Source organism: Loxodonta africana, chromosome 22 (assembly GCF_030014295.1).
Source record: "Loxodonta africana isolate mLoxAfr1 chromosome 22, mLoxAfr1.hap2, whole genome shotgun sequence".
In the NCBI taxonomy this organism is placed as follows: domain Eukaryota; kingdom Metazoa; phylum Chordata; class Mammalia; order Proboscidea; family Elephantidae; genus Loxodonta; species Loxodonta africana.
Window position 1 is genome coordinate 4,824,276 of NC_087363.1, and position 13,123 is coordinate 4,837,398.

At 35.9% G+C, this 13,123-nt stretch overlaps 1 pseudogene; it reads right to left on the minus strand.

Annotated features, from left to right (window-relative positions):
* Positions 1 to 3,933: 3,933 nt before the first annotated feature.
* Positions 3,934 to 5,163, minus strand: LOC100656933 (olfactory receptor 6C3-like; annotated as a pseudogene).
* Positions 5,164 to 13,123: the final 7,960 nt, after the last annotated feature.

A 13,123-nucleotide genomic window follows, 5' to 3' on the forward strand; every position in this document is an offset into this window, starting at 1 on the left:
AAACCTGCCCACCATGGGAGACCCTGCTGGAATTTGAAATGTCAGTGCTATAGCTTCCAGTACCATAGCCACACACAAACCACCTCAGTGTGACAAACACAGATGGAGGGAGGACACACTCACTCAAATAATAATTAAATGATTCCATTGCAGTTTCTTTTTTTGTATTTATTTGTGTTGCAATTATAATGGTGACTAGAAGTTGAAGCTCCTTTGAGGAATATTGTGATATAGGTTTGAATCTGTACCATTACCTAGTACAGTCACAGGTGTTAAGTGGATATTTAACAAATGCATGTTGATTCAGTAACTGAATAAATGTCTACAGTCTTGTAAAACTGGGAATTGGGTTACCTAGTCAAAAGATCCTGGGAAAGCAGAAATTTTTCTGCACTAGGAACTATATAAACTGGAATACTCCAAACAGGTATTTTTTGAGATATCCACAGGCTAAAAAGAAAAAAATATATAATAATTATTATAAATTCCTAACTTTATGACATATACAGATTTTTAAAGTGTTTTTTTCTTTTTTTACTCTAACATATGTGTGCTTAATTTGTAGAAATTATCTCAATGCTTAATGGGAGTAAATGTGGGAAAAATTGAAGTGTTTTTTTTTTTCCTCTAGGAAACTCAGAAGGGTTTTATAAAGAAAGAGTCTATTTAAAAAAATCTAATATAAATGAAGGACTAAGTCAATCTAAGTGAGAGATGAACAAGGTTAGGATAGAGAAAAAAATCAACCGAATAAAGTACATAGCAGGTCCCAATCCAAAGCAAGAGGCACTCTGAAGCAGAGGAGTTTTAATCACTGATAGAATATCACGCTTCTTTTTTTTTTAGTTAATTCTACTCATAGCAAGCCAATAGGACAGAGTAGAACTGTCCCATAAGATTTCCAAGGCTGTAAATCTCTATGGGAGCAGACTGTGTCATCTTTCTCCCATAGATCGGCTGATGAATTCCAACTGCATACCTTTTGATTAGCATCCAAGTTCTTTAACCAGTGCACCACCAGGGTTCCTTTAAGTTCCCTCCCCAAAAACCAAACCCCATGGCTGTTGAGTTGATTTAGGACAGAATAGAACTGTCCCCTAGGTTTCCCAAGGAACAGCTGGTGGAGTTGAACTGCCAGCCTTTTGGTTAGCAGCCAGTCTCTTTAACCACTGTGCCACCAGGAGCTCAAGCTACCAAGAGACAGATAAAGCCCTAGACTTGAAGCAAAACCTAAGACTTTCATACTGTAAGACTCTCTTACATATAAACCAAAACCAACTAATTGCCATCGAGTTGGTTCCTACTCATAGCAACACTGTAGGACAGAGCTGAACTGTCCCAAAGGGTTTCCAAAGAGTGGCTGGTCGATTCCAACTGCCAATCATTTGGTTAGCAGCCTGAGCTCTTAACCACTGCACTGCCAGAGCTCCAGTTAACACATATCTTTTATCAATATATCTCACAGTAAGCATATAACATAAAACTGAAGTAATATCATCTTTATCTTAAAAATGAGGAAGCTAAGCTTAGAAAAGTTAAAATGCCTAATTTTCTAAAGCTCTTACTAATGGTAAGTTGAAAGTTAAGTATGGTAACTCAAAAGTTCAATAAATAGTCAACCAGGAAAAAAAAAGCATCTCGTTGCTTGTTATTTGTTAGATTATTGTAAATATGAATCCCCCAAATGGAAACTTAATTTCAAATGGACACCCAAAAGTCCACACATATGGATGAGTATTTTTCTTTTTGACGGGAGTTGCAAAGATTGTCATTTACTGATTTTTCTCAGAATTACAGCTTTGTTCTAGCATGCAAGGAGAGTTTAAAAGCACAATATCTAGTCACAGAAAATTATTACTACATATGTCCTTAAAAAAAAAAAGCCAAACCAGTTGATAGAGACACATGTGCATCAGTAGAACTGTGCTCCGCAGGGTTTTCAGTGGCTGATTTTTCAGAAGTAGACTGCCAGGGATTTCTTCTGAGCACCTTTAGACGGAATCAAACCTCTAGTCTTTCACTCAGCAGCTGAGTATAGCATTAAACATTTGTATTACCCAAGGACTCCACATACGTCATAGGAGTTTCCAAAAATAATTATTTATGTACTTACAAATTTGTCTGGCATTTTTAAGTATTAACTTATTAGTTAATAGTTATTAGTGATATGTCTATTTATCTGAGGCTTTGCAGTATAGCATTTTTTTCTGCTTCATCTGTTATCACTGTCATGGCTGTAATCTTGGTATAAGAAATAAAATAACAATTATTCTGTCTTCCTTACTGATGCAATGTTTTTTTTTTTTGCAAATTCTTAATGATGTTGGCAAGCCTATTGTTATTTATAACCTTAATGTCTTCGTGTGTCTGTACAATGCACTGTTCATAGAGATGGTACAGCATTTAATATATTGCACCGTGATAATCACTTTACTTATGTTTTCCCTCTTTTATTGATATGCACTAATGCAAAAGACATTCTTTTCCATCACTGAATCGTTTTCTTAGTATACACCGCAACTTGTGACTAGTAAATAAGTAAGCAAATAAATAGAAGGAATATGTAAAATATCTTCGATACTATTAAACCACAGGCAAATGTTAGTCTGTAAGATATCATCAAAAGTCTTTTAGATTTTGAATTCCTCAGACAGAAGTAAACATATTCATTTCTCATACCGGAATACATTGTTTTCCAGATCTTACCAGCAGATAAGTAGATATATAAGGACCAAAAGTTATTTGAATTATACTAAAAATCTGTATAACAACACTTTGTGTTATCTTACAAATACTTGAAATTATTATTATTATTTACATTCTGTTGTGGAAGTTAATATTTAACAGTGAAGTGTTTTAGGCAAAATTTTTCTAATCAATACAATTTGGAAGTACAAGAAAAATAAATGAACATTTGAAATTATTCTATAATCTAGACATAAATTAATATTTTATATCTTAAGTCAAACCATCAATTACCATAACTCTTTCCATATTATTAAAATAATCATAAAAAAATATAGTGCATCATTAATTTATTTTTGTGTTTAGCAGGGAAAATTTTCTCAGTTTACGGAGAAAAAGAGTGGAATGTGTATCAGTTTTAGTGCACTTATTTGCATGTTCAGGGAAAAATATAAATATTTTCTAAAAAGTGGTCCAGAACATGGGAATTCTATAAAAGGTACTTAATATCACGATTGATATTTATCTAGAAATATACACTAAATTTCACAAAATATAAAGCTCTATAAGGTGCAATACAATAGTACAATAGGGGATGAATTTAATGAACAATGATAGAGCATGGAAATTCTATACACATTATTTAGATATTATCAATATTTATCTTCTAAATACACAAGAAATTACACAAAGTTTGAAACCCTATATTTGAAGTATAAAGCAATAATACCTGTGTCTTTAGAAGCTGAACTAATAAATAAAACTAAAACAATTTTACTCCGTTTTAACCTAATGTATGCCTTAAGTAAAAACATGACTTTCAGAAAATTCTGTAGGAGAAATAAACTTCACTATATTTTAAAATGGAAACCCTGGTGGCGCAGTGATTAAGTGCTACAGCTGCTAACCCAAGGGTCGGCAGTTCAAATCCACCAGGCACTCTTTGGAAACTCTACGGGGCAGTTCTACTCTGTCCTATAGAGTCACGACTCGACGGCACTGGGTTTGGTTTTGATTTTTATATTTTAAAATAAGTCTATAAACGTTGCATTGGAGAAACTCATGCATAGAAATTGAAGAAAAGGACTTAGAAAATATCAAATCAAATGATATGATAGGTAAAGAGACTTTAAAAGAGCAAGCATACCTGTAAAAATATTTAGGAAGTTCAAGGTTTTTTATAATTGTTGTTTATTTAAAAAAAAATCACAAAACTATCGATGTCAAGTCAATTCTAACTCATGTCAGCTACATTTCTGTATTTTTGCTAAAAAAAAATGAAAAAAGTCTAAATTTCATTTATTTGCAGAAAACACTACTTTCTGGAGCAAGTCTTTGAACACTTGTTTTACTTGCTGGTTCCTCAGGGAATAAATGAAGGGGTTCTGCACAGAAGCAACAGAGGTGTTGAGAATAGCGACTGCTTTGGCCAATGATGCTTTTCTTTTGCAGAGGGATTGGCATACATGAAGATGCAGCTTCCATAAGAGATGGAAATGACAGTCATGTGAGAGGAACAAGGGGAGAAAGCTTTTTTTCTCTGACTGGCAGATGGGATTCTCAGAATAGTCTTGTTGACATACATGTAGGACAAAATCATTAATGCCAAAGTGAATAGCAAGGTAACCAAAGCCAAGTAAAAACCAATTATTTCTAGGAGCCATGTATCTGAGCAAGATAGTTGTTAGAGGGGAAAATAGTCTTATGCAAAGTGATCAATGACATTGGAAGCACAGTAATCCAGCTGAAAGAGAAGCATTAGGAGTGGGAAAATGGTCAGAAACATCCAGCTGAAGGAGAAGCATTAGGAGTGGGAAAATGGTCAGAAACCCTCCCAGTCATGGACATAACACACACGGTGCAGAATTTCCTGTTCATGATGCTTGTGTAATGCAGGGGTTTGTAGATGGTCACATAGAAGTCATAGGAAATGGCCGTCAGAATGTAAAATTCTGTCACCCTCATGAAAATAAAGAAGAGTTGAGTTGCACAGTTGTTATAGGAAATGGTCTTATCCCTGGTGATAATTGCACCCAGAAATCTAGGAATGCATACAGTTGTAAAGGAGATTTCTAGGAAGGAGAAGTTCCAGAGGAAGAAATACATAGGTGTCTGTAGATGGAGTCCACCAAGGTTAGAGTGATGAAAGTCAGGTTTCCAGTGATGCTTAATACCTATGTGATAAATAGAAAGAAGAAGGTCACAATCTGAAGGTCAGGATCATCAGAAAGGCCTAGGAGGACAAACCCTGTGACCACGGTGTGGTTGTTCATTTCTCTTTCTCTCTTTTTCCCTTAAACATAATAAGTGAAAACAGTATAAAGGGAAAGAGATAAAAAATATAATGCATCATGATCAACATCACCATCATCAATACAGTTCCAAAATACCCTATATAATCCATGAAAGTGTTTTCCTTATTTTTAAGATCTAGCTGGCATTATTTTTAATGCATATTTATTAGTTTTCTCGTTTTTAAAATGCAGTAGTAGTTAGGAAATCTTCACACAATAAACCACATCTTTGAGAGATGGTGAATAAAATAAATAATTCTCACTTTGTGTCCAATTTATGCAAAATATCATTACATTTTTGTTGAAACAGTCACAGGAAGTACAAAGATCTTTTCCTTCAGGCGTGTAGTTATTAGGCAATTTTATCTCCTAAAAATAGAAAAGGATGAGCTTAATTTTATCAAAAAAGCAAAAGTGAAATTTAGCTAGTAACAAATCATTACTCTTTTCTGGATGTAGGAAAATGGTTAATGATTGCCTTAGTGAATATGTTTTATTTTTTATCCTTAAGAATCACAGGTCTAATTGCCAAGATAATATGAGAACACTATATAAAGTCTCTATAAGACAGAGTAAAAAGTCTATTTATTTAACAAATAAATTAAATTACTCACTGGTTTCTCTTGTTATTCCATCACAATCTTTAATGCTCCACATCCTTTATGGCTTGCTAGAAATGTACACGTGCATATTTATATACAACCAAGCCAAACCCACCCACTGCTGTCGAGTCGATTCTGACTCATAGCGACCCTATAGGATGGAGTAGAACTGCCCCATAGAGTTTCCAAGGGGTGCCTGGTGGATTTGAACTGCCAGCCTGTAGGTTGGCAGCCGTAGCACTTAACCACTACGCTGCCAAGGTTTCCTATTTATATATAAACACTTTTATTTTTGAAGTGAAAGAGACATAATGCATGTATTTATTTTTCATTTTGCACTGAAGTACACAATGGAAAAGTGATTACTTGCCTCAGATCTTAGCAGCTCTCTCACTGCATTGTAGCTCAGTGAATTTTCCATGTAAATACTCTTCCTGAGTTATTAAGCTTTTTGGAAGAATGTGTTATTCCCTTGTAATTCTGTCCCACAGTTACCTTTTCCATGAAGGCACTCATCCATATAGATATTCAAGAAATGTTTAGAAAAAACTTCCATTTGTCCTAATCTATTCAGTTCCTATTTGTTCAAGCATTTCTCTGAATACACTATTCCATAGATTCTGTCTAATAAAATCCTGACAGCTATCACTTCCAGATTTTAGATAGTCAAATGCCTGCTGTGAAAGATAGAATGTAAAAATCTTTGCATCCCTGACCAAAACTAGCAAAGTTTACACACTATCAAATTTGATTTTATTCTTTCTCTATTATGATTGCTCAAGACAAGTATTTCAGGAAATAAAAAATGAAATGTCAGAAACTTTCAGAAAATGTAGAATTACAATCCCCTTCAATAAGGTTGATCTACAAGTTCTAGGAGCTAATATTTAAAGAGAGAACTGAGAGACATATGACAACGTTAGGTATTATGAGCGTGTACTCAAACTAGGATCTGGTTTTCCCCTAGTTATACTTACATCTTAAATTTGCTAATTCATGCTTGCTTTAACCTTAGCAAAGACTGTGCAGAGATCTCCTGGGAACCAGGCAAAGTCCAGGGCATTTCTCTGCTTTATTATGGACCAGGAAGGAATTCTGCAAGGCGTCCTTGGGTAACTCAGTGATGTGCTAACTCCTCTCCATAATAGGTCTCCCTTGAGAAGAGTCGTGTTCATCGTTGTATCCCACAGAGGACCTAAGGTGGTGACTTCTACTTACCATTTCCTTCTTTGACTAAGTCACTTAATATTTTATCATTATTTAATATTTTATGAGTAATAAAATAAGTATGAAAGCCACTTTCTTACAAAAGTTGAGGTCTTCATCTAGTTTGTAGCTAATCATCTTCATTAGAAACATGTTTCGGACATATGCCTTTTTGTTGTCTTATTACCCTTATGTTTTGTTAGATGTCGGAACATAGACAAATGGTTATTTCATCATCCTTAATTGCTATCGTTAGGTTCCATCGAGTCAGTTCTGACTCAGAGCAACCCTATCTACAACAGAACGAAACACTGCCTGGTCCTGCATAACTTCACAATCATTGTTATGCTTCGGCTCATTGTTGCAGCCACTGTCAATCCATCTCCTTGAAGGTCTTCCTCTTTTTCACTGACCCTCTACTTTAGCACACACGATGTTCTTCTCCAGGGACTGATCCCTCCTGATAATATGTCTAAAGTATGTGAGATGAAGTTTCGCCATCCTTGTTTCTAATTAGCATTCTGTCTGTACTTCTGTGTTCAGTTTTTGAGATAAAAAATTACCCTTTAAATATCGTGCTCAAGATCTTTAAGAAAAATTTTATTACATAGGTTAATTTGTTTAATTCTCCTTACAGACGGCAATATTTTTCAACTTTGCCCACCATTCTTTTCATCTTGACCTTTGAATTCATTTATCAGCTTTTTAAATTCTGTTGAAGAATATCACAGTGTATTACACTTTACTTACATGAAATGTGGTTAGTGGGGTTATTATTCGTTTTTATTTATTGTTGTCTTTATGTTTTCCAAATATTTTGACATTAGACATATAGGTAATATGAAGTCAGATAATAATACTATGTATTTAATATGTAATCAAATGAATTTATAGAATTAAGTATAAATTGTGTGCTTAAAAGGTACTTGTTAAATATATTTGTACACAAATATTCATAACAGCATTATTCACAACAGCCAAAAGGTGGGAACAATCCAAGTATACATCATCATATGAATGGATAAACAAAATGTGATATAAACCCACAGTGGAATATTATTCAACCATATAAAGACTGACGTTCTGATACCTCTTATGACATAGTTGAACCTTAAAAACATTATGATAAGCGAAATAAGCCAGACAAAAATTTGACAAATATTGTATGATTGCACTTGTATGAAATGCGTACAATCGGCAAATTCATAGAGACAGAAAGTAGATTAGAAGTTTTTAGGAGCTGACGGGAAGAGAGTATGGGGAGTTATTGTTTAATGTTTATAATTTCTACTTGGGCTACTTTGGCCTGTTTTCCAAAAACAGTATACTATGCACCAACATCAACACTATATGGACTTTCTCACTGGTCTATGTTATGTAGATGCATTTCTTAATATTTTGTAAGCATACAATCTTCTCTACCAGGCTTCCATAAATAAACCAAAAACAAAAAAAAATAGATAGCCCTAATTAAAATTAAATTCCTCCTCATCTGCTTTTGAATTTTATGTGTTTTTTCAACATTTATCATAATCACTTTGTTTTTATATTTATAAATACTTCCTGAGTAGATTTGAAAATATTGAATGTGTTTGTCAGCTATAATAAACTGTGAAGTCCTAAATGGCTAGAAAAATGTCTTTTATTTCTGAATATATTCATAACTATCCCAAACTGATTTAGAAAACAAAAATAATAACACTTTTTTCATCAACATAAATGGCGACTATACATGTGGACCTCTGTGGATGGAAAACACAGAAGCCACATCGCCTACTTCTGTGGAAAGAAATGGTGGAAAAGCTGAATATCATCAGTCAGAACAAGGCCAGGGTCTGACTCTGGAACAGACAACCAACTGGTCACTGGCAAGTTCATGTTACAGTTGAAAAAAAATCACAACAAAGCAACGAGAGCCAAAATAGGACCTTGAGTATATCCCACCTGAATTTGGAGACCATCTCAAGAATAGATTTGAAGCACTAATGACCAAAGACCAGACGAGTTGTAGGATGATATCAAGGACATCATACACTAAGAAAGCAAAAGGTCATTAAAAATACAGGAAAGAAAGAAAAGACTGAAATGGATGTCAGAAGAGACTCTGAAACTTGCTTTTGAAGGTAGAATAGATAAAGCAAATGGAAGAAATGATGAAGTGAAAGAGCTAAACAGAAGATTTCAAAGGTCAGTTCGAGATGACAAAGTAAAGTGTTATAATGAAATGTCCAAAGACCTGGAGTTAGAACTCCAAGAGGGAAGAACAAGCTCCTCATTTCTCAGGATGAAATAACTGAAGAAAAAAAAAAAATTCACCTCAAGTCACAATATTGAAGTATTCTGTGGACAAAATCTTAAAGGACACAGAAAGCATCAAAAGAAAATGAAAGAAATACACAATCACTGTACCAAAAAGAACTGGTTGACATTTAACCATTTAAAAAAAAAAAAAACCCCGTTGCTGTCAAGTAGTTTCCAACTCACAGCGAGCCTATAGTACAGAATAGAACTGTCCCATAGGGTTTCCAAGGAGTGGTTCGTGGATTTCACCTGCTGACCTTTTGGCTAGCAGCTGAACTCTTAACCACTGAGCTACCAGGGTTCCCTCAACCATTTTAGGAGGTAGCATATGATCAAAAACTGATGATGCTAAAGGAAGAAACCCAAGATACCCTGAAGGCATTGGTGAAAAACAAGGCTCCAGGAATTGAAGCAATACCAACTGAGATGTTTCAACAAAGAGTTGTAGCCCTGAAGGTACTCGCTTGCCTATGCCAATTAATTGTGAAGATAGCTGCCTGCCCAACTGAACACAAGAAATCCACATATGTTCCCATTTCAAAGAAAGGTGATTCAACAGAATGGGGAAATTATCGAACAATGTTATTAATATCACATGCAAGTAAAATTTTGCTAAAGATAATTCAAAATGCAATGGTATATCAACAGTGAGCTGTCAGAAATTCAAACAGGATTCAGAAGAGGACATAAAATGAGGTAGCAGTGCTGAATTCAGATGGATCTTGGCTGAAAGCAGAGAATACCAGAAAGATGTTTACCTGTGTTTCAGTGACTGTGCAAAGGCATTCAATTACGTGGATCATAACAAATTACAGATGACACTGCAAAGAATGGAAATGCCAGAACACTTATTTGTGCTCATGGGAAACCTGTACATAGACCAAGAGAGAGTCCTTCAAACACAACAAGGGAATATTTCATGGTTTAAAAACAGGAACCATTGCCATCAAGTCAATTCTGACTCGTAACGACCGTATGCTGATGAAGATTAACCACCACAACCTTCAGTATGGATTACACCTCAACATAAAGAAAATAAAAATCCTCACTGCTGGACCAATTAGCAACATTATGTTAAATGGAGAATAGATTGAAGTTGTCAAGGATTTCATTTTACTTGCATCCTTAATCAACACCCATGGAAGCAGCAGTCAAGAAATCAAAAGGTGCATTGCATTGTGCAAATTGGCTGCAAATGACCTCTTTAAAGTTTTGAAAAACAAAGATGTCACCTTGAAGACTAGGGTCTGCCAGATCCAAGGCACTATGTTTTCAATCACCTCATATACATGTGAAAGCTGGACAGTGAATAAGGAAAACCAAAGAGGATTGACACCTATGAATTCTGGTATTGGCGAGGCATATTGAATATATCATAGAGTGCCAAAAGAATGAACAAATCTATCTTGGGAGAAGCACAACCAGAATGCCCCTTAGATGTAAGGATGGTGAGACTATGTCTCACATACTTTGGACATGTTATCAGGAGGGCTCAGGCCCTGGAGCAGGGCATCATGCTTGGTAAAGTAGAAAGTCAGTGAAAAAGAGGAAGGCCCTCAAGAAGATGGATTGACACAATGGCTGCAACAATGGGATCAAGCATAACAATGATTGTGAGGATGGCCCAGAACTGGGCAGTATTTCATTCTGTGGTACATAGGGTCACTACGAGTTGGAATCTACTCAACAGCACCTAACAACAACAACAACCATGACTCTAAAGAGAGGGAGGGTGGGCAGGATCAGGCCTTCTCATCCCTCAGCCTCTGATGTCGTATTGCTCCAGGGAAGCTTTTGAAAGACCCTTTCCAACTAGGTGGAGACCTCTCTAGACAAAAGCTATTAATATTCAGAAAGAACTTACCTTGTACTCATAGAGACCCTAAAAGACAGAGTAGAACTGCCCTATAGGGTTTCCGAACCTATAAATCTTTAAGGAAGCCGGCTGCCACAACTGTCTCTGGCTCAGCGACTGGTGGAGTCAAACCACTGACCTTTTGGTTAGCTGCCTAGTGCTTAGCCACTGTGGCACCAGGGCTTCTTAACACAATAACAGTAAATAAACTTATGTTACAGATCTAGTGTGTATTTCTTCCCTATTTTTTATTGTGTATTAGGTGAAAAGTTTACAGTGCAAATAAATTCCTCATTCAAAAATTTATCCACAAATTGTTCTGTGTCAGTGGTTGCAATCCCTGCAATGCGTCAGCACACTCCCCCTTTCCCTTTACACCCAGGCCTCCCTGTGTCCATTTGTCCATGTTTCCTGTTCAGTCTTGCTTTCATGTCTTTATATGGTCAGGTGATGTCCATTAAGTGTCCTATATTTGATTGAAATAAGAAGAACATTCCTCACATGTGTTACTGTTTGTTTTAAAGGCCTAATCACTGGCTGAGGGGTGGACTTCAGGAGTGGCTTCAGCTCTGAGTTTGCACAGTGTCTGAGGGCCATAGTTCTGAGGGTCCCTCCAGTCTCTGTCAGACCAGTAAGTATGGTCTTTTTTGTGAACTTGAATTTTTTCCGACATTTTTCTCCTGCTCTGTCTGGAACACTCTATAGTGATCCCTGTCAGAGTAGAAGGTGGTGGTAACCAGGCAAGATCTATCTATTTCTTCTGGGCTCAGGATGATGAAGACTGTGGTTCATGTGGTCCATTATTCCTTTGTACTGATATTTTCCTTGCATGTTTGGTTTTCTTCATTCTCCTTTGCTCCAAACCTGATGGGGAAAATAGGTGTATTTTAGATGGCTTCTGTTTTGTTTTTTTAGAGATGGACATTCAGCTTTGCCAGCACCATTTGTTTAAAAGACTGCCTTTTTCTCATTTAATGTACTTGGGTCCTTTGCCAAAGATTAGCTGACCATAGGTGGATGGATCTACATCTCGGTTCTCGATTCTATTCCATTCGTGTACATCTGGTCGTTGTATCAGTACCAGGCTATTTTGACTACAGTGGCTGTACAGTAGGCTCTGAGATCAGGTCATGCGAAGTCTTCTACTTTGTTATTTTTCTTCAGTAATATTTTGATTATCTAAGGCCTCTTTCCTTCCCATATAAAGGTGGTGATTAGTTTTTCCATTTGATAAAGAATGCTGTCGACATATGGATCTGGATTGCATCATATCTGTGGATCGCTTTGTGTAAGATTGACGTTTTCACAATGTTGAGTCTTCCTACCCATAAGAAGGCATATTTTTCCATTTATGTAGGCCTCTTTTGGTTACTTGCAATAGTGTTTTGTAGTTTTCTTTGTATGGGTCTTTTACGTCTTACTATAAAAGAAAGTGTTTTTTTTTTTTTCCTGTGTGTAAACCTTTTCTTGAGTTCTTATAATAGCTGTCTCACACAATATTTGTCCTCTTCTGACTGACTTATTTTACTCACCATAGTGTCTTCCAGGTTCATTCAGGTTGTGCAGATTCATCACTATTCTTTATTGTTGCATAGTATTTCCTCATGTGTATGTACCATAATTTTTTATCCATTCATCTCTTGGTGTGCTTTTACATCGTTTCCATCCTTTTTCTACTGTGAATAGTGCTGCAATGAACATGAGTGTGCATGTGTCTATTCTGTCCATTCATGTGGAGGCTCTTATTTCTCTAGGGTATACTCCTAGGAGTGGGATTACTGGATTGTATGATATTTCTATTCCTAGCTTTTTAAGGAAGACCCATATCATTTCCCAAAGTGCATAATTTTACATTCCCACCACAATGCATAAGAGTCCCAATCTCCCTGCAACTTCTCTAACATTTGCTGTTTTGTGTTTTTTGGATCAGTACTACTATTGTTGGGGTGAGATGGTATCTCAATATAGTTTCGATTTGCATTTTTCTAAAGGCTAATGATCACAAATATTTCTTCATGTATCTGTTAGTTGCCTAAATGGCTTCTCTCGTGAATTGCTGTTCATATCCTTTGCCCATTTTTTAATTGGAGAAATACAAAATCTGAAACGATAAAGATCACGGAAGAAAAAATAAGGACAATGCTAGGTGCCCTAATACATGGCATAACTAGGATACAAAC